General features: G+C 36.9%; 1 pseudogene; it reads left to right on the top strand.

Moving 5' to 3' along the window:
- The first annotated feature begins 21,392 nt into the window (after window positions 1–21,392).
- On the top strand, window positions 21,393–22,677 carry LOC118642085 (annotated as a pseudogene).
- The last annotated feature ends 283 nt before the right edge of the window (window positions 22,678–22,960 follow it).

The raw sequence follows: 22,960 nt of genomic DNA, 5'->3' as shown, positions 1-22,960 counted from the left end.
CATTTGTTCCCCTTAAAGAAATAGGATGTTTGAAAAGAAAACATGCAACACTGGAGACGCAGGTTCCAGCACATACATTTTGGTTACCACTCCCTGCAGATGGGCAAGAGGATCAAGCCAGCTCATGATATATTCCTTTGCCAGGAACAAAACTCACTACAGAGAATGCTGTGTTCTCACACAAACTAATTTTTGTGTTATATTGAACTAGTCGTTTCCAATTGCTATTTTCCAGAAAGCAAGCAACCACTTTAATTCCTTAAATCCACGATGCACCTAAAAGTCATGAAATCCATAATCAATTTGTGGTTCTGGTGTTGTTCACCATGCCCCAAAAGAGCGCCCTGGAGTTTTTCCAAGCGTTAGAAATGCAGAAGAAAAAGGGCTGAATGCACCCCCTTGTGTTTTACACTTTAAAATCTGGTCTAGACTGGAACTGGGAAAGCTGTCTTGGCATGGGAATAATCTACAGCCAAATTTAACTTGATGGGCCTCGCTCCATGGGGAGCCTGGAATAACAGAGCCCAGAGGGGAGACAAATAACAATGTATGTACACAAAGCAAAATCCAAAAAGCAGAGTTCATGAGGCCATAAGATATACTGGGTCATCCTGTCCACCCTTCTGCAAAATTTTTCCTCTGCCAAATAACTTTTTTGAACAACCTGCTCAAGTTCTGCTAACCATCTAGCACCCCCACTCAGCTAGCATTTCTTTCCCTCATCACTTTGCCTAATGGACATTTAACCAAAATAACCAGCTTCCTATGTAAGATAGTATAATTCTTGACTAAGGATCAACTTTAATGGCTCCCATTGCAAATACTGGGTGATAATAATACTTTGTGTTTATCTTTATAAATCTTTTCTTATAAATTTTTAGTCTTTCATTCAAATGCCCCAAATGATAATTTACTTTGCATCATTACTTAAACTAACTTTTCATCAATAATAAGAAATGTTAGAAACTCAAGGATTCAGGATATATTTAATATCATTAAAATATAAATCTATATGTGCCTCCACATGCATACTCATGCATTTAAAAATATTTTAAAAGGTTTCAAACACATGACTTTGTCTTTAGTTTCCTTTATATTCACATGAGATTAAGAGTTTTATAGGCCTTTGGTGTTAAAGTTATTTTTGCCCCTTTTTCTGAGCATCTTCCCTAGCTATACTTTGGGCAGCTACGTGCAATTACACATCTGAAAGAAATTCTGTAACACTGAACAAGAGTTCCTAATGTAATGTCCTAGAATAGAGCAGTAAGAGGAAAACATAAAAATGATTTTCTTACACTGTTTAAAGTTAAATCTTCTTGGTAATAAACTGACTACAGGCAAGCCAGAACATCTGCACACGTGTCTTTCAGAGAATGGTTATGACTATGAAGCATGAATGACTCTCCAGCCCACTGCCTTCTCTACAGCCTTTTACTTTTCTTCATGAATTATTTCCCCCCAGTTTGGTCTCGTTAGAAAGACCGCTCCCATTTGAGAGAGAGCATAGTGTCACGGTTAAACGCATGGACTCTAGAACGAGGTTCTAATTCCTGTTCTGCACTTCACTGACTGTGAGTTCCTAGACAAGTCTCTAACTTCTCTGTGGCACAGCTATTTCATTTGTAAGAAGAGAGCAGTAACTGCAATGACCTCATATTTATGAAACCCCTTAAGAATTTCATGGTCCATGATAAGTGTTCACTAAATGTTAGGTAGGCTTTACTCTCCCTTCATTATCTTCTGCTACATCCTTTTCCATGAAATCCTTCTTCCCCAAGTATGTAAGAATTGACCTATCAATCATCTCACTATTATTACAGTCTAGAAATACTATTATCCCACAGGCCAACACTTAAAGAGCCTTTTCCCAGTGTTTTGTGATGTTTGGGAAACTAGCACCATCACAACCAGGTGTAGCTGCCATCATTGCCCTGGTACAATAATCAGACCATCCTAAAATAACACCTGCCTTTGTAAAACTTCAGCAGTTATTTGGTAAGGTCACTGAGGCAGGTCTAGTTAAAAATATAAAACCAACAATTTCTGTGGGATCTACATTTCACAGACCTCAATTCTCTCTTTCTCTCTATCTCACGTACACACAGACCTTACACTGAGATAAATATATGAAAACTCTCACTGCAACAACTGAAATAATTAATCCTGCATGCATTTTAATTAGACAGTCAATAAATATAAAAGAAGCTTGTCCCTTGCCCGGCTGGTGTGGCTCAGTGGATTGAGGGTTGTCCCAAGGACTGATCCCTGTTGGATTCCCTGTCAGGGCAGACTCCAGGGTAGCAGGCTCGATCCCCAGAAGGGGGTGTGCAGGAGGCAGCCAATCAATATTTCTCTCTCACATTGATGTTTCTATTTCTCTCTCTAAAAAAAAAAATCAATAAAAGATTTAAAAAAAAAAGAAAAAGAAGCAGCTTGTCCCAGTGATGAACAATAAGTATCACCTAGTCGGTTCACAAACACAGGCTCTAACAATGCGTACAAACTCCTTCTGACATTCCTCCTCATTTTCTAGAACTTTCTCTAAATATCCACAGGCTTGGGCCATAAAGGCATTATTAGAAGTCACTGTCTTAGTTGGCACTTCACAAATTAACTTACCCTATTAAAAGTTGATATTCACACACATATGTAAGGTTTTGTATAAGAAACACAGCTTTCAGTTTTCAGCATAAAATTAAAAAACGCTCACAAAATAAAAATATCCCTTGACTGTGTTTTTCTGTTTCTGTGTTATTCACTCAAATGAGTGTCTTTTTGGTTCTTACTGATTTCCTCAAGTTTGAAATAACTCTTGCTATTTAATATCTCTGTGTATGGGCCTCTCTCCGTCTCTCATTCTGTGTTACCCCATTTTTTTCCAGTCATTGTGTTTACTATTATCTGTTCATCTATCACTTTCCATTTTTAATGAAATCTTGGTCACTTTTTACTTCTCTTCCTAAACAATCACTATATAAATCATAATTTTATATTCTTTCTTAAATGTGTTTAGTTAAAATGCATTTCTAATGGAACACTTAAAGCCTTTTAATAAACCTTTAGCTAATTTACACTCTCTCTCTCTCTCTCTTTCTCTCTCTCTCTTTCTCTCTCTCTCTCTCTCTCTCTCTCTCTCTCTATATATATATATATATATATATATATTTATCCTCACCCAAGGACATTTTTCCATTTTTTGTTCAGATAGAGTGGAAGGGAGAGAGAGGAACATCGACGTGAAAGGGACACATCGAGTGGCTGCCACCTGCACGACCAACCAGGGTCGGGGACAAACTGCAACCGAGGTACATGCCCTTAGCGGGAACCGAACCTGGGTCTGCCGACGCTCTAACCGCTGAGCCAAACCGGCCAGGGCTAATTTACTTTTTTTATGAAACTGACATAAAGCATTTTATTAGTTTCAGGGGTAGAACATGACTTAATATTTGCATTGTGAAATTATCATTATAATAAGTCTAGTTCACATCCATCACCACACACAGTTACAATATTTTTCCTTGGGATGAGAACTTTTATGATTTTAGTTAACTAAATTTATAAAAATAATGTTGAATTTTTACTTATAGGACACCATTACTTACCTTTTCCCCCCAGACTCAGTGGCCATAAGAGTCCCTTAGGATATTTAGTTTCCTTTAAAATTTATATTTAATTAAATAATGTGTGACAACATGTTTTGAAAATATTCATATTTAAAAAAATTTTTATTCTATTACCGATGTCCCCCAGTCCCCCCACCTTTGCCTCCCTCCACCCTGCCCTCACCCCCGCTAGGCCTTCGCCACATTACTATCTATGTCCATGGGCTAGCCATATATACATACATATTGTTTGATTGATCTCTTCCCAAACTTAAAAAATATTTTTTTTTCTTTATTGATTTTAGAGAGAGAGGAAGAGAGATAAGGAGAGAGAGAAACATCGAAGGGAGAGAATATCGACTGGCTGCCTCCTGCATGCCCCCCACTGGGGATTTGGCCCACAACCTGGGCACGTGCCCTGACCAGGAATCAAACCAGTGACATCTTGGTTCATGGGCCGATACTCAACCACTGAGCCACACCAGCTGGGCATCTTCCCATACTTTTTAATTACTTCTTATTATGCATAAGTATGGCTCGACCATAATTTAATTATTTCCCTAACGATGAACATTTTTTTAATCTGTGAAAAAAAAAGGCCTCAATAGCTATCCTTATATTCATATATCCTTTTTCAAATATGAAAGTTTCTTTGTTAACACAGATCTATTAAGTAATGTTTCTAGTTTAAGGGGTATATGCATTTTCAATACTGAAGTGAGAAATGGATAGCCCTGATTATATAAATATTAAAATTTTCTAAATGAAAAAATACCACAGGCATTATAAAGAAAGAGACCTTTCTTCCTATTTAGTAAGAGTTTTATCAGAAATGGGTATAGGGTGTTATTAGTATTTTTATTTTTCTTACTCATCATCTGGGGATCTTTTTTCCCCCTTTACCATGATTATAATAAATTATATTAATTTTATACTATGTTAGTGATAGACTGTTGCTAGATGTTATATTCCAGTATTTCATTTACAATGTTTGTACAAATACTCATTTTAAAATGCGTCTTTAGTTTTCCTTTTTTATATCCCCTTTGTCAGAATCTAGGATCATTGCTCTGCGGACACTCTTCGTAAGAGTAACTCAGATCTTCCTGTGGTTTAGAATTGTTTAAATAAGGATGGTGTTGTCCATGCCACAGTACATTCACCTATTGAACAATTTTGTTCTGATGCTTTGTGGGAAAGAATTGCACTCTAAAAACATTATCCATTTCCTCTTAGGTAATTTTTATCATAAATATTTCTACCTTTTCTGGGGTTTGATCTCGGTTTCTTGGAAAACCAGCCATTTCTCCCAGGTTTTCAAATTTATTTACAGAGTTAAATAAAGAATTTTCTAAATTTAACATTATTTCTCTATTCTTTACCCATGTTATCTTCTAATTTTATATGTATAATTTCTTCCTTTTCTTCTTGATTAGATTGACTTCAGTCGTACATATTTATTTCTGTTTTATCTTTGTTAATTTCTAATTTTGGCTAATTTGTAGTTTTGTCAAACTTCAGAAACTTAATGCTTTATTTTTATTTTATTTTATTTTTTTGAATCCTCACCCGAGGACACCCTTCCATTTTCTTGTTCAGATAGAGTGGGAGGGAGAGAGAGGAAGAGAGAGAGAGAGAGAGAGAGAGAGAGAGGGAAACATCGAGTGGCTGCCACCCACATGACCCAACCAGGGCCAGGGACAAATTGCAACCGAGGTACATGCCCTTAGCGGGAACCGAACCTGGGTCTCTTGGGACCACAGGCCAATGCTCTAACTGCTGAGCCAAACCAGCCAGGGCAAACTTAATGCTTTATTAATGTGTTTGCCAATCTTTTCTTCACCACTAATTTTTTAACTCTGAATTTTCCTTTGAACACTATATACTATGTAGTGTCTTCCTTTTGTTATTTTAAAGATACTGTAAAATTTTCTCCTTAATTTAATAAAACTCAAAATGGTGTAAAGCAGAATTTTTATGTTTACAAGTGGTAAAACTTTGGGTATTTAATTAATTTCTGGTTTCATTCCTTTAAGGGATCAGACTATATTTAATGTATTCTATACAACTATTTTAGATTATACTGGTTATCTTTTAAAGTTTAATATATAATAACATTTATAAATATTCCACGAGTAAGGCTATAGAAGACGTGTGTGTGCACGTGCATATACAAATACGTTTGGAAAGAGAAAGAGAGATCTTCCATACTATTCAGTTCCTGAGCTACCCTTAATTATTTTTGTCTTCCTAATCTGCTGAGATATTAGTCCTGAAGCCTTTGGATGTCAGTCAACAATACGAATGTGTTTTATCAAAACCCCTTGAAGGAGTCCTTCATTTCCACTTTCTACTTGGTTCTGCAAATAATGTAGCTGATGCTCATACCTTACAACATATCTTATGAAAATGGCTGCATATATCAGAGTGAAATTAATAGGTCATCAGGTAAGCATATAATCAACTCTAGTAGGCACTGCCAAACTATTTTCAACATGGTTGTACCAATTTACAATTCCCCTAGCAAAGTATGAGAATTCCAATTGCTGACTCTCACCATTCTTTAAATGTTGTCTTAAAATTATTTTGCTGAGATAATTTGCATTTCTCTGATGTATAAAAAAGTTGAGCATCTTTTCATGTTTATTAGCAATTGGATATCCTCTTTGATGAAGTGCCAAATAGTTATTGTGCTCATTTGTCTATTGCATTGCTTTTCTTCTGTCTCTTTCTTATTATTTATGGAAGTGTTTCATTTAGACTAGTCTAAAATAATTTTTTTCTTTTTACTTTTACAATTTTCCTGGTATTACTAGAAACTCAAAACACCTTAACCCCATTTTTCCCTTTGCCTTATTGTGACATTTTCATTCTATATATTTTAAACCCCACAAAACATTACTATAACTATCATTGTTTTGTAAGTCAACAATCAATATTCATTTCTCTTATACACCTATTAATTACTTTGATTGTTCTTTATTCCTTTATGCATTTTTTAGTTTCCCTCTATTATTATTATTTTTTGTTTTTTAATTCTCACCTGAGAATTTTTATTTTTTCCATTGATTTTTTTTTTTTTTTTGAGAGAGAGAGTGGAAAGGAGGGAGGGAGGTGGGGGGAAAGAGAGAAAGAGAGAGAGAGAGACATAGATGTAAGAGAGACACATCGATTGGTTGCCTCCCACATGCATCCCAACCAGGTATGTGCCCTTGACCAGGAATCAAACCCAAGACCCTTGGGTCCTCAGGCCAATGCTCTAACCACTGAGCTAGGGCTATGATTATATTCTTTCTCCCTGAAGCACTGCCTATAATTTAGGTCTTATAAAAATAAATTCTTCTGCTTCTTTTTTCTAAGAATATCTTTGTTCATCTTCATTTTTAAAATGTATTTTTTCTGGGTATATAAATAACAGCTATGAGTTATTTTCTTCCAGCACGTACTCTCCAAAAGAATATCATTTTACTGTGTTCTGGCTCATATAATTTCTTTTGCAAAGTAAGTGGGAAGTCTTAGAGTTGCCTTTTCTTCTTCCTTGCTCCTGGGTGTCTTCTCTGAGAAGAGCCAATTCCTTCTCAGTAATTCATAGCCTTGTGAACCTTAATGCTTTGCTACTCTTAGAACCCCGCTAATATTAAACATTTTCTGAAAAAGGAGAATCTTCCTCAAAAGAAATTGTCATATAAGTTGATTAAGAGGATGTAACTTTTTCTATATCATGGTACAAATTTTATCCTCTTTGAAATTAGTCTTTTTTTACTCTCCCTTTGCACATTTGAGGGATTCTCCTTTTGAATACTAGTTTGAATACCAACTCTTCAGTTGGTTAATGCTTATTTAATTTAGGACAAGGTAGGTGCTTTCATTTCCTACTACCAATGATTTTTAAGTATCTAAGAACAGTTTAACTGTATTATTGAATATTGATTCTGTTCTATTTTGTATTCTTTAATTTTTAAGTCTCATGCTCTAATGACTAAGCTAGCCGGGCTGTATTCTTTAATTTTAAAAAAATTGTTCTATGCCCTGGCCAGTTTGGCTCGGTGGATGGAGCGTTGGCCTGCAGACCAAAGAGTCATGAGTTCGATTTCAGTCAAGGGCAGGTACCTCAGTTGTGGTTTGGTCCCCATTCCTGGTTGGGGTTGTGCAGGAGGCAACCAATCAATGTGTCTCTCACGTTGATGTTTCCCTCTCTGTCTCTCTGGAGATAAATGGAAAAATATCCTCGGGTGAGGATTTAAAAAAATAATAATTATAAATAAAAAATTGTTCTATGTTTAATATCTGACCTCTAAAGTCTTCTCACCTGTCTTAACTTCTCTCATATTATCTCTGTTGCTAATGTCTAATTTGGATTTTTCATTAGCAGTAATTAATCTGTTTTGTGGTTGTTGTAGCTGTATTTTATATTCTTCTCCAAATGGCCAACAATTCTTACCTAAAACTTAATACATACAGTCTGGCCCTGGCCGGTTTGGCTCAGCGGTTGGAGCGTCGGCCTGCGGTACAGAGAGACCCGGGTTCGGTTCCCGCTAAGGGCACGTACCTCGGTTGCAGTTTGTCCCCGGCCCTGGTTGGTCGTGCGGGTGGCAGCCACTCGATGTGTCCCTTCACGTCGATGTTTCTCTCTCTCTCTCTCTCTTCCTCTCTCCCTCCCACTCTATCTGAACAAAAAATGGAAAAGTGTCCTCGGGTGAGGATAAAAAAAAAAAAAAAAAAATACATACAGTCTGTTTTAGACACTAATTATTTATTTCTGAATTTTTCTTTATGCTGTACAAATTTCTTAATAGACTAATATAATTTAATATGTGTACAGTTTTTCTCACACTTTGTTATGTTTCCTTGTAATTTTCAGAACATTAGAAACAGTCTCATGAAAGCCATTTTAAAAAAAATTGGGGTATAAATATACATAGTAAAATTCAGTTTTGACAAATGTATACACTCATGTAAACAACACCCCAAAAGAGATATAGAAGATTATCATACCTCTAGAAAGTTCCCTTGTTTTTCCCCTTTCCAGTCAATCCCTTCCTTACCAGAAGAACCACTATTCTGATTTCTATTCCCATAGATTCATTTTTTACATGTTCTTGAATTTGATGTCGATAGAATCAGATTGTATGTATATTTTGTGTTTGGCTTCTTTCACTCAAAAACTGTTTGAGAGCAACTGATGTTGGTGAATTTATTTATTCCTCTTTGTTACTGAGTAGTACTCTTCATATATTATATTTTGTCTTTCCAGTTTCCTGCTAATGAACATTTGAGTTGCTTTGGAGTTCAAATTAGATTTTATTGCTCTTTTGTAATACTTTTCCATCACTTGTGGTGAGGGGAGATATACAGAAATGTGTACTAAATTTTAGAACATTGTTTAATCTTGCCATTTGCTTAAGAAAGTTTTGTAGGTTTTCTTCTTTTGAAAATTTCATGAAAATTTAATTTTAAAAAGTGATAGGGTATCTCCAGAAAATTCTCTTACTTTGTCATCTTATCTGAACAATTAGGGTCATATGAATCAATTATATCTCCAGTAAGCACCGAAGACTTTAGAACTTGGAACTTTTAAATGTAGTGAAAAGTGTGAGCTAAGACTAATTAAAACAAAATTGCAGAATTAACTACATACAGTTATTAATTGGGCTATTTTAAAATGTTATTGAGATACAATTTAGATTCAACAAAATTCATTGATTTGCATGCACAGTTTAGTGAACGTTGGTAATGTATACAGGTGTGTAACCATTGTCCAAATCAAGATATAAAATAGATCTTTCACTCTAAATAGTTTCCTTTTGCCCCATCCCCAGGCATCCACAAATATGCCTTTTGTAATCACAGGTCAGCTTTTTCTAGAATTTCATATATGTGGAATCATGTAGTATATAGTGATGTTGTGTTTTTTTTAATTAATTTAGAGTAATGATTGTTACAACTTTATTGTGGAATATTTTATATATGATAAAATTCACCCATTTAAATGTACAAGTCAATGATTTTTAATAAGTTTACCAAGCTGAGCAACCATCACCATAAACCAGCTGTAGGGTATTTTCATCACTCCAGTAAGATCCTTCCTGCCCATTTACTCTTTTCATCCCATTCCACTCTGCTCCAAGCAACAATCTACTTTCTGGCTCTACAAATGTGTTTTTCGTGGACATTTCATATAAATCGAATCATATAATATGTGATTTTTTGTATCTAGCTCCTTTCACTTAGCATATTCTTTTTCAGATTCATCCATTCTGTTGAGTATATTAATATTTTGCTCCTTTTATCACTGAATTTTTACTCATTTTATCAAAATGTGTAGTATTACTTAATTCATTTATTCATTCATCTTTTGATAGACATTTGGGTTGTTTCCCAGTTTGGGGCTATTATAAATAATGCTCTCATAAACACTTTCAAGCCTGTGTGTGAAACATGTTTTCATTTCCTTTGGGTAAACACCTAGGAGTGAGATTACTGGGCCATATGGTAAGTATATGTGTAACTTTATAATACACTGTTCTACTGATTTCAAAAGTGGCTGTATAGCCCTTGCTGGTGTGGCTCAATGGTTAAAGCATTGGCCTTTGCAAGGAAGGGCTATGGGTTAAATTTCTGGTTGGGGGCACATCCCTGAGTTGTGGGTTCAATTCCTGGCCCCAGTCGGCGCACATGTGGGAGGCAGTCAAATGATGTGTCTCTCTCATGTCAACCTCTCTCTCTCTCTTTCTCTCTCTCTCTCTCCCCTTCTTACTTCCACTCTTTCTAAAAAACAATGGGGAAAAAATATCTTCAGGTGAGGATTAAAAATAACAAAAATGTTGCTGTACCATTTTTGCATTCCTCAAGCAATATGTAAGAGCTCCATTGTCCCATAGCTTTATCAACATTGCTTGTTAGTATTAATATTCATATTGTCAGTCTTTTAAACTTTAGCCATTTCAGTAGGCATGCAATGGGATCTATATAGCTACTAATATATACGTCTCTATTAATGCAATCTCATCCTAGATGGCTTTTTAAAGGAACTAATAATCTGATTATAAAATATATATTAAAAGGCCAAAAAAATTAGAAAAGCCAAAACAATCTTGAAAATAAAGGAAAAAGCTGAAGAACTTATAGTACCTGATTTCAAGACTTACTATGCAGATTTATGACAAGACAGATTTAGCACAAAGATAGACATAGATCAGTGATGCAGCAGTCATGAAATACATCCATACTTACATGATCATTTATTTTCAACATTAAAGATACTTAAAATTTCATTTATTTAACAAATACTTATTGGGCATCTATCTCCTATACACCAGACACTGTAATAGGCCCTGGGGATCTAACTATTAACAAAGTATTAAAAAATATCCATCTGGTTGGGCAAGAAAATAAATAATTAAATAAATAAATAAAGTAAATAATATGTTAGATAATATAAGTCCTTTGGGGAAAATAAAGCAGGAAGGGGCCTAGGGAGGGATAGGAACCTGTTTTAAATGTTGTAACCAGGGTAACAAGCCACCACGTATCATTCTGGGGAGCCTTAGAGGAGAGAGTGCGGTGAGAATGCGCAAGGAACAGTCAGGGGCCTCAGCTCAAAAAAATAGGAGCTTGCTAGAACTCTAAGGAATTTAGCTTTGATTGCCTGAGACAGGAAGCCATTGAAGGGTTTTGAGTGGAGAGGTGACATCATATGATTAAAGGTTTTCAAAGAATTACTATGGCTGATATAGTGAGAATGGAATTTCAAGAGAGAAGAAGGGAGGGCAAGGGGGAAGAAGTGTAGCCTAATCAAAAATTAATTTGGCCATCACAAGCCATACCACAGAGTGAACGTTAGAAAAACGAGGATAACAAAAGATACAGATAAACAGGAGCTAAACAGAGAGGAGGTAAATGGATCGCAGTATTTTAAACGAAAAAACTAAAAGAGCATGAGAGGACTGATTTACAGGAAGCAGGGCGAGACAGTGTCAAATGCTTCAGAGGACAACAGCATGAAGATAGGAAAAGACCATTGAATTTTAAGCACAAAGGGTCAGTTGGTGAATTTCTGTAGCACAGTCTTGGTACCATGGCAGGACCATAATGGCTTCAGAACAAATGGAGGCAGTGATAAAAACTGCTTTCCTAAAACATTTTCCAGTGGAAGGAGGGACAATAGCACAAGCTAGAGGAAAGGCGGTGGGAAAAGAAGGTTGATTTCAGGATAGGCTAGACCACAAGGGTCTGGAGGCTGAGGAGGAAATCCAGAGGCCTGGGAGTAACTGAAGATGACAGAGAAAGCAGAAGATTGGAAGAGTGCTGGAGATGGTAGAGAGTGGGGGATTGCTAGGGACCAAGCTTCCTAGAATCTCCTAGCCAACTCCAGAAATTGCCTTGAAGGTGTTTGTTTTGATGTTTCTGCAGTGTTTGTTTTGTTCTCCTAAAGTACTATATTCACAAATGCACTAGTCCCGCTCAGATTTCTCCCAGCTCACGTAAAAACTTACCTCAACTAGGTTGTCCCCATCTGCTTTATGTTAACTACAACCTCTTGTTCTGCTTGGAAATCAAAATAGGATGCAAAAATTCCAGGAACACACAAGTCAGTCTTGTAGAAAGCATCTGTTTGGTCTGTACCAGGCACTCTAACTTAGCAGTGTAAATGGTCTTAGCCTGGTGCCGTTTGAACATTTCATCTGTGAAGCCATTGGTGGTGCTGTTTTGTTCCCCAATACACAACATCTGGGCCTTGCCATGTAGGGCAGCCTGGTTCTAAGTAGGAGGTAGGCAGGAATAGCTGAGCAAGACTTGGGAATTTCACCCCCCACATACACATCCTTCTTTAATTTTTCCTTAAAAGGCTCACACCCAGTTTCATTTTCACACACAAAGAGGTCCTTTGTATTTCATTATGACCAAGTCACAAAAGTAAATGTTTTCCTTTAAAAGGAAAGTGGGTGTGGATGATGGTCTCGTGGGTGGAATGTGAATAAAGACTTTCCTCCCAGGAAGCCGAACTCCAAAGGAAAATGGAGTTCTATTAAACTCCCCATTTGGCAACAATGCTTTTTATTTTAATTATTTGTTTGTTATTTAGTTTTTTTCTGATCTGTAAGGAATTTTGGAAATATTTGAAATTTAACCATGCTGGGTAGAAAGAATTCTTAAGTCTCTAAAGCAAGTTATATTGCTGAATGAGCAAATTATTCTTCATTCTTCTTTATTTCAAAAGTGGATGTTCAGCTAAAATTTTCAAATATGTTTAATATCACTATAATATGTGGAATGCATTTTCTACATGGGAGCTAGAAGCAAGTGCCCGAAGAAGATACAGTTCAACAGGACCATTGCAGATTATTTCATATAACTAAATACACACTTCGGTTTCCTTTCCACAGCTACACTTTTCTGGTTGACCACATGAAGCATTAGCACCCCGCTTTTTCAAATTGTGAAACAGACAAATATGTGGAGTGAGCTAATTCAGCGTGTACTTTCTAGATTCTTCAACCCTGCCGACAATATATTTCTCATTCCAAATGTTACTATTTTCCCTGAAGTCTTCTTCATGATCTCCTCTCAATCTTTTTTCCTATCAAAATCTCCTTTTGGGAAAGAATCTTAAAGAATATTAACAAATACATAATTGACAAGTATTTAAGTGTTACATGTCACAAGAACTTCTACATTGAAAATGGAAACAACACAATAAAGCAAAACAATGAAGCTTTAAGCAATTTCAGCCGGCAAACAGCACAGACTTTCTTTTCTCGAGGAAAGAAGACTTTCTAGTACCTTTGAAAAGATACATTAGCATCTTCCTAGACTGAACAGTCTTAAGAATGAGAAGACTTATAGACAGGCATTTCCATTTGAGAAAAAAAAGTTATTAGTTCAATAAATATTTATTGAACATTTTCCCCCTCTGGCTTTTACTTTTTTCTCCCCTGAGGCCCATATTTTACATCATGATCCAACATACACACATACATACTCCAACTTCGGAAACAATATTTTGATTAAAAAATACTTATCTCACCCTGTGCAGTGTGCGCTCTGATATTTTCATTTCTATTGAATTTTTTTAATGCTCATGATTTTATGACCTAGTTTTAAAAAGCACCATAGAATGTCTGAATCCTATATTAGGCATTGATGACACGTGCCTATTTTCAACCTTCATGATAGTTGTAGTCCAGAGAGAGACATATTCTAGAAGTAAGCAAACAATTATAATTTGTGATATAGTCTATAAAGGTAACCAACATGGAACGCTGATAAAATTAGAAGACTTAATTTGGAAAAGTGGTCAGAGAAGACCTCTTTGAAGAGGAAAGTAAGCTGAGACCCGAAGGATGAAAAAGAGACAGACATACCAAGGGCAGGGGGAACAGCATTCCAGAGAGAGGCGGCCACATTCCACGAGGCTGGAAGGATCCTTTTGAAGAACTGGCAGGAAGCCAATGTGTCTCCCTGTACTAAGAGAGGAGAGGGGTTAGAAATGAGGTTGGAAAGAGAAGCAGGGATCGTAGCATGCAAGGAACTGTAGGCAAAAGTGAAGAGTTTGGACTTAATTCTAAATGTGGTGGGTAGCCCCTGAAAGATTTTTTTGAATTGTGCCAAATTAGGTTATGCAGCTAACATTACTGTAAATCATTCTATGCTTTGTCCTCCATTGTTGAAGATTCCATACTGCATTTTCTGAAATTTTCTAAGTTCCAGAAGAACTGATTGGCTCTCCAATGATTTTAGAGGCAGCATGTACACGATGAGCTCATGTAACCCAATGAATACACTCAAGAATTTCCTTTGGGAATGGAAAAAACAATAGTGGCTATACATATACATATACATATACATATACATATACATATACATATACACACACACACATATACATACATATATACACATATACATATACAAACATATACACACATTTATATACACACACACACACATATATATGTATATATATGTTGCCCCTACTCAAAATCAAGTGCATTTAAGATATCCCCATTCAAAGGCACAGCTTTTTAAATAGCTGCATAAAATTGTTCACATTGAATCTTTACAATGTGGCACACAGTTTGGTACTCACAAATTTCCATCTCCCTAACCTGTATATGGACAGCTGTGCCTAAAAAAATAGGTGAAAGATTACATTTGCCAGTTCTCTTGGTATTCCCATTTTATGGCTTTTGTGGGAATGCAGTTCAAGCTTGCCTGCTATTTTATTTAATACGCCTCCTTGTAAATTCCAGCTGTTGACCATGTAATTAATCCCTGTATGGAAAAAATATTGGCATTCGTTCCTGCAATACCTGAGCTTCATCCCAACAGAATTATATTCATCATAGCCCTTTCCATTACTCTACAGTTGTTCCTCAGAACCATTTTACGTTCCACACAATTAATATACACCAGGACTCGGCTCCCAACTTTTGCATAGTTATTCAACCATGATTTTCATTTATTCTCCTTGGGTTGTAGTCACTGAAATCTAGGATTTTAAATAACAAACATCTTCTATGTTATTCCTAGAAAGGTTACTACTTAATTTGTTAACTTATTGTAGAATATGGTAACTGGTATAAACATGGTGGTTAGATCTCGATAACTATAACTAATACAAGAGACAGTCTTTGTCATTTATCCTTGGCCACAGGATTCTCTTCTTAAGTCCTTTTTAGCTTTCCATGGTACACCTCACCCTTTTAAGTCATTCAGTCTTTGTGTTCTCTTCTTTCTGTAGATTTATAAAAACTCATTTTCCTTTACTACACAAAAATAAAAATGGCTGAGAATTTCAAGCACTACCCTCACAGAAATATTTGTCTTTTGATAGGGGGCAACATTTCAGATAAAGAGAAAATTCACCTGCTTTTTGTCCAGAAAGTGACTGGACAAAGCTCCATAAAGCCTGCCTGTCCCTGACATGTCACCTTGTAATTAGTTCTTATACTACAGAACTATAAGGCCAGCTCTGTTCACTATAACATGATATTTCAAATAAGAATAACACCTACATTATTGTTATTAATTTGACAGCAAATTAATCCTCAAATATTTTCATAAATTCACATTTAGATAAGCAAATTGATGAAAGATCATCACCTTTGCAACAATGTCTGGAAATCAGTTTTTTAAAGACCAAAGGAAAAAGAACTAATCTTTTTTCTTTTTTAATTCCTATCTGAAAATTTACCCTAGGATCTGGGAAATACATGCACTAATGAAAAACAGCTGGATTTGGGACAAAATTATGAAAGTAAATCACACATTTGACTGGGTATGTTTTCTTTAGGATAGAGATCAAGAAGATACATTGCCAACCCAAATGTAGATGGATTTTAATATGTTTTTGTAATATATAAAGTTAAAGGCTGCTTTGTAAAAGCTTACACTTATTTATCAAATTAAATCTATTTGTCAAATGGGAAAGAATTTGGAGTGAATATAAATTCTTGATTGAAAGAGAAAGTAGAAAACTCTATGAAGTCCACCTGAATGCAAAAATTTAAAAAGAAAAATGTTGATGAAAATTTCTTAAGGATTTTCTACTTTGTCATTTCCTCCAGGATTTTTAAGGCCCACAGCAATGTTTCTCTTAGCCATAACACAAACACATAAAAGGAAACAGGTATCAGTGTTAGAATAAATGTATTTCTTCAACAAATATTATTTGATAATTTACTGTATTTAAAGTTATGGGAGGTATAAAAGTAAATTAGACATGGAATATGTCCGAAAAGAGTCTTTTTGGTAGGGGAAAAAAAATATTAATCTGAATGATTTAATAAAAGATGATGAATTACTTAAATCTATATACACTATAGTGAATTTCTTATGGATAAAAGAATATTATCCTCATCAAAAGATTTCATTAGTTTTAGAGAATTATCAGAAATATACATATTAATGTTGATATGTGTATATTTCTTTAAAAATTATTCTTCCTGACATTGTTATAGTATCTTTGTTCTTGTATTGTGACTTGTTTTACACTTTTCAGATTGGAATAGGACTAAAAATTTTTAAACATTTTCCTTCAAAATATAAGAATATAAAATTAAATCATTGTAACATATTTTAAACTATAAAAACAAGTTAGTGCAGGTTTAGAAATTAGACATCTGGAGGACAGCTTTAGAACAAAGTCTATCCCAAATGTTATCTCATCTGTATAGAGACCCGTCAACATTCTTACCATAGTGAAGGCATGGCCCATGGGGCTGAAGGCCAGCTTAAGCAAGGCTTTAGCCTATAGAGGTTTTCAAAGTTTATCCAAACAAGATGTGTGTGCGTGTGTATGTAAAATTATTAATGCTAAGTATTTCTACTACACATTATTGCTGCTTCAATAATAGGTTCCTTCTCTTCCTAAATCTCAAATTAATTGCTCCTTCATTCTCTGCTTCTGCAAACAAATGGGAGCAAGGGAATCCATTCTGCATGCTGACTCTTACCCCCATATCTTCCCCATTATACAGCATCTGGGCTGAGAGTTACTTAAGTAAAAGTTTATTTACTTTTACGTAAATATGAAAAAATATTCTGTTATTTAATAAAACAAGAAAATTATTATTTTTTTTACTGCAAATTAACAAATTACTGGTGTCTACCCTACTCTGCACCCTTACCTCCTCATTGGGCCAGTTGAATCCTCTATTGACCCACAAGCATCAGCTCTAGAGCTAATGCTCCTGGGAAATGGGCAGAAGGAGGAAATAGGTATCTAGAAGACCTCTAGGACAATATCATGTGCAAACCTTATCTATACCCGTCACCGCTCCCTTTGCTTGTAAGCAACCTGCCAGGAACAAACAGATATTCCTCTTCTTCCAAATTAGAATGCCTCGCCAGGAAAAGAATGGTCCACTGGGTGATTGAAGCTGAAACCCTTAAACAGAAGTAGAACTATAATTATATACATTGAATTGTAAGATGGTTTGTGGTAAAGTGCTTTCTGAATAAAAGCTAATTCACAATGGGACTTTCGGAATACAATTCAAAATAGTACCCATGGAAATACTTTTCTTCACTCAACAAAGAGCCCTTGTTAAGCTGCTTATGATTTGATTATAGTCAAGTGAGATGGCAGCTGCAGTGTCTTATGGTTTGCTCTTCTCCTTCAGTGCTATAACGATAGTCAAGAACACGTCTTTCCAATGAGGCAGACAAAGGGCAATTGCTTGCCCTGCTTCCCCAAACCTAACATGCACCTCACCCTTCTGGGGAGAAAGGGCTGCAAGGTTACTACATTTAACTTTACACTTTTCTTTCTGTTTCAATCTTCTCCTCCAAGACCACTGCCACCGTTAAAACAGTCTTCCACCTTTATACTGACTAGAAGTAGGTTGGGCCTGAAGCACTGATGAGATTTGAATCATCATCTATGTGTATACATACTATTCATTTATATTTAATTTTCTGCCATCAAAAAAATGAAAAAGTAATGTTAAATTTTTCCATTTTTCCTAAAAGTAAAGTAGATGCACACCCCTTCTGCTTTCTATGCCGTAGAATTTTGATCTGATGAAATCCTAAAAGCCAAAAACTGTTGGAGAGAATACTGTCATAATTCATGTTCTGTCTTTAATTCCATTGTTTTCTTGAATCTACGTCCACCTCCATAATCCCTGCTGAAACTCTGTGACTCACATTTATTTGTCTAATACTATGTATATCTGAACTTAACATTCCAACCTCATCGCTGCTCTCCTCTCTTTTAAGAGACATTTCCCAGTCACCTTTAAAATTTTTTCCATGAATGATTTAGTTCTTAGGCCCCAAAGTATAATAAACAATAACCTTCGAAAATGAGAAAGGCTTAATGAAATTGGTTAAGTACATATAATCATAAGAAATGGTACACAACTAGGAAGAGAAATAACGATGTGAGGCATAGGATATAGACCCAGGGTTTGGGCAAGGAAATTTTTAAAAGATTGTTGTTTGAAAGATGTGTACATGCAGTTTTGGTAAGGGAAAATAGAAGGCAATGACTGTAGGATACTTTCTTGCTTGGGAATTCTGAAGAATTACAGGAAAAGCATTAGAAATTCTGGAAATTTGGAGGAATTGTCCAGTTGCACAGTTGAGAGATGAGGTTGGGGGCGATAGAAAGGGAACTGAGAAGGAAGAGTCCTCAGGGACTTGGGCTTTCCAATCTTGCTGTGTTTTCATCTGGAATACATTATTCCAAGATCCTTCCACACTAACTCCAGAATCCCCTTTCTGAGCTTTAAACTATTTCTGCTTTATACTAAGAAAACTACTGTAAAGTTTTCAATTAATTTTAAAGAACTATAGTTTTATGTTACTCAGAGAAATTGTTTTTTATTGAAGACAGACAAGTAGAAGTCTAGAAAATATCTAAGATGCACATATGCAGAAATAATGTATGAACATTGAGAGGAAAGTGAACAAATTGATTGGGTGGAATGCCAAGATCATGGAGCATATTTTCAGTTCTATTAGTGTTATTCCACAGATTTTAGGCAATAAATCAGAATTTTTTTTAAACAAAATCTCTAAAATATGATTTCCATGCCACTATGGTTGCTTTGTTATTTCAGTCTTTAAAAATATCTTCTTAATCCATCTATTTTTCTCCATTTCCACAGCCTACCCTGCTTAGCCACCATTCTTGCTTTCCTGAAGGACTGTCCTAGCTTCCTCCCTGGTCTCTTCACCATCCACTCGAATTCCTTCTGATTTTTGTCCACACTTTAACCAGAATAAACTTTTCAAAACAAAACCACAACAAAAGTGTTATCCTATTGTCAGTGATAGCCTACTGATACTATAATAGAATGAAATTCTTTATATAGCCTCATATCATCCCACTTTGGCTGTGACTTCTGTGCCTCACCCTCTCCTTCATTACGCTGCTGTAACCACTCTGGCCTTCTGTCGCTTCCTTCCTCTTTGCTCAGACCTCCACAACAGTCTGGGGAACATGATTCACCTCTGCCTCTTCTCATCATGTTAATCTTACTTCTTTATCAGATCTCAATTCAAATATCACTTTTCCTCAGAAAAGGACTTCTTAACCACCTCCCAGACTACATCAGAAACCCTTGTAGCACCTCATACCTTCCTGTTTTTTTCCTTTATACTAATTCCAGTGTGTCCTTATATTTCCATTTGTGTGATTATTCATATAACTTCCCTCTTATTCAATAGATTGTAGGTTCCATTAAGGCAGAGACTCTGTTTTATTCATAACTTATATCCCAAGATCTAACATAGCACCTGATATTTAGTAAAAAAAAAAGTTGAAAAATGACTAGAACAGAACAGACTTATGACTGTCAAGTGAATATTGCTAATGTATACATTTTTAAATTAACCCTTCCTTTCCATTCAATGACTACTCTCATTGGTAATGCTGATAAACCATCCAAAAGTTTCACGAAGGGCATTTGTTTGGTCAACCTCATTGATTTCAAAGCACAACACTTCTTTTCTTTTTTTTAATCCTCACCTGAAGATATTTTTTTATTTATCTTCAGACAGAGTGGGAGGGAGGGAGAGAAGAAGAGAGGGAGAGAGAGAGGGAGAGGGACAGACATAGATGTGAGAGAGACACATCGAATGGTTGCCTCCCACAGGACCCTGACCAGGGTAGGGGACTAACTGCAACCGAGGTACCTGCCCTTGACTAGAATTGAACCTGCAACTCATTGGTCTGCCAGCAGATGCTCTAACCATTGAGTAAAACTGGCCAGGGCAGAAGCACAAGACTTCTTAAAATAAATTAAAAATACCCTTCATGATATATTTGATTTGGAGTAAACACAAACTTTATTAAAAGTTCAATTAGACCACTCAGTCAAACTCTTTTTCAACCTAGGTCTTGATTTAAATACAGTGATACCTCGGTTCTCGAACGCCTCGGTTTTCGACCAAATCGGTATTCGACCAGGAGATTCGAGAAACTTTTGTCTCGGAATCCGAACAAATATTTTGGAACTCGAACTTCCGAGAGGAGCCGAGTTGAGCCGAATGGCGTTCATTCGGCCCAGCACGCCTTGCTTGCGTCATCAGTGTGAGTGCAGAGAGAGAGTCACGCTTTGTGGAGAGAGTCACGCTTTACACTGAATTTAACCCTTAGACATACTGTACACTTTTATTTCTTGTTGAGACTTATGTTTTTCTACATATTATATACAAATTAGGCCAGTAAATAGGCATTTTCTGGGGCTTGGAACGAATTAATCCAGTTTCCATTATTTTCTATTGCTTTGGTTCTCGAACAATTCGGTTCTCGACCGTCCTCCTGGAACGAATTATGTTCGAGAACCGAGGTATCACTGTATTAGTTACTCTAGATACAGCCATTCTCACCCTGTGGGTCGCGACCCCTTTGGTGGTCGAACGACCCTTTCTCAGGGGTTGCCTAAGACATAGCAGTAGCAAAATTACAGTTATGAAGTAGCAACGAAAATAATTTCATGATTGGGGGTCACCACAACATGAGGAACTGTATTAAAGGGTCGCAGCATTAGGAAGGTTGAGAACCACTGCGCGTCTAGAAGAACCTTTCTGCATCCCTCAGCTAAGATAAGTGCCCTTCTCATGTAAGACCAAGATGAATATTCCTTGTGTGCAGGTGAGCTTTCACAAGACTCAGAAACCAAGTCTCCCTCCATCTTGAGTACCCACATGCCCTGGGGACTCACTGTCATATATAGAACCAGTCAACCAGCAAAAAAGAGTCTGGGGAAGGCATACCTGCTTCTTAAATGACACACTGTTCTTCCTTTATTTCCACTGGTAAAAACCTGTTACATGGCTACACCTATTAGAAGGAAGACTGGAAATATTAGTCTGCTGTACACACAGGAAAAAGAAGAAATAGTTGGGGAGCTCCAGGAAGTATCTGCCAATCTGTGTGTCAGGTACCTAACAGTTTAAATGTCCACTATGTATGCACTGTACCATGGAATCATTTTGGTATTTCTAGTTAAAACCATTTAGTCATGGTGACATCAAGGCAGCTCCATTGGGAGTTACCTTTTGAAATTGATCATTTGAGGTTTCAAGTCTGCATCAAATTTTACTGTTTTAACCTCCAAATTGGTTGAGAGTCACTGCGGCATCTCCCTCCTGGGCCGGGGTGAAGCAGCTGCTGCAGAGCACCGCCAGCAAGACGGCCATCGGTGACCAGGACCCAGCCAGCGCACCGCGGCCTGCCACCAAGCTGCTGGACACAAAGAACCGGAAGGAGGTAGGATTTCTAGCACTCAGGCTGCTAGCTGAGGTCTGGTGGGAGGGCAAAATAATGACTCCAGGCCAGGAAAGTGAAATAATAATAAGGTGTGTCCTGACACTGTTCATGCCCTAGAAGCAGAGGAGCCACTTTAAAGGCCTCTCCCACTCGGCCTGTTGCAATTGCTTTATCCTTACCTTGATTCTAGGTATTCTTTGAAGATTTATAGTTCGGTTGAAAGAAATAAAAGTATTTAAAAACATTATGTTTGTATTTTCTTATTAACAAAGAAAATACACAATGAAAAAGCAAAATGCGGTGGCCAACTCGCAGGCGCGCCTTTCCGCAAACCCATAAGACAGCAGCGGCGGGTCCGCCTTTTGAGGCATCGGGATTGGCTCCGCTGCTCCGGAGACCACGCCCTCCAGCTCTGAAGACTACGCCCTTTGGCCCTGGAGCTGTCAATCCAACCCGCCCAGGCCCTATCACAAGGTTGCTGATCATTATGAAAATTTCCAAAACATGCGGTCCCTTGACAAGACACCTAAAATGTTGGAGATGGACTGGTTGGAGCTCAGAAATTACAGATTCAAGTGGATGAAAAGGGGAAGAGCGTGGATGCCAGGTTTAAAACATTTGGCTGTGGTTCTGCAATTGCCTCCAGCTCCTTAGCTACCGAAAGGGCGATAGGGAAAACAGTGGAGGAAGCCCTGACCATCAAAACCACAGATATCGTCAAGGGCCAGCCCCTTTCCCCTGTGAAATGGCCCGGCTCAATCTTGGCCGAAGATGCGATCAAGGCCGCCCAGGCTTATTTCCAAACTGCAACAAGAACCCAAGAAAAGAGAGGCTGAGAAGAAATGAGCCCTTGGTGAAGCTTCCAGCAGTACACTTAAGGTGCTGCCCGACCCCCCCCCCCCCCCCCCCCCGCATTCACCCTAGATTTCCGAAGTTCCTTGCACTACAATGAAAGCGCTATGCCACAGGCACATTTACTGTTCTCACTGTGGCTCGCCAGAATTTCTTCTCACAAAGATTCATTTGACCACCACACCTCACTTCTCCAACCTTCCCACTCCTAATGCTTTGAACACACCTCTGTATTATATCTGACTTTCCTATCCATCGCAGTCCTCATCTATAAAAT

The sequence above is a fragment of the Molossus molossus genome, unplaced genomic scaffold (assembly GCF_014108415.1).
Source record: "Molossus molossus isolate mMolMol1 unplaced genomic scaffold, mMolMol1.p scaffold_m16_p_3, whole genome shotgun sequence".
Classification (NCBI taxonomy): domain Eukaryota; kingdom Metazoa; phylum Chordata; class Mammalia; order Chiroptera; family Molossidae; genus Molossus; species Molossus molossus.
The sequence above is the reverse complement of the archived record's forward strand: the minus strand, read 5'-3'. Positions and strand labels throughout refer to the sequence as shown.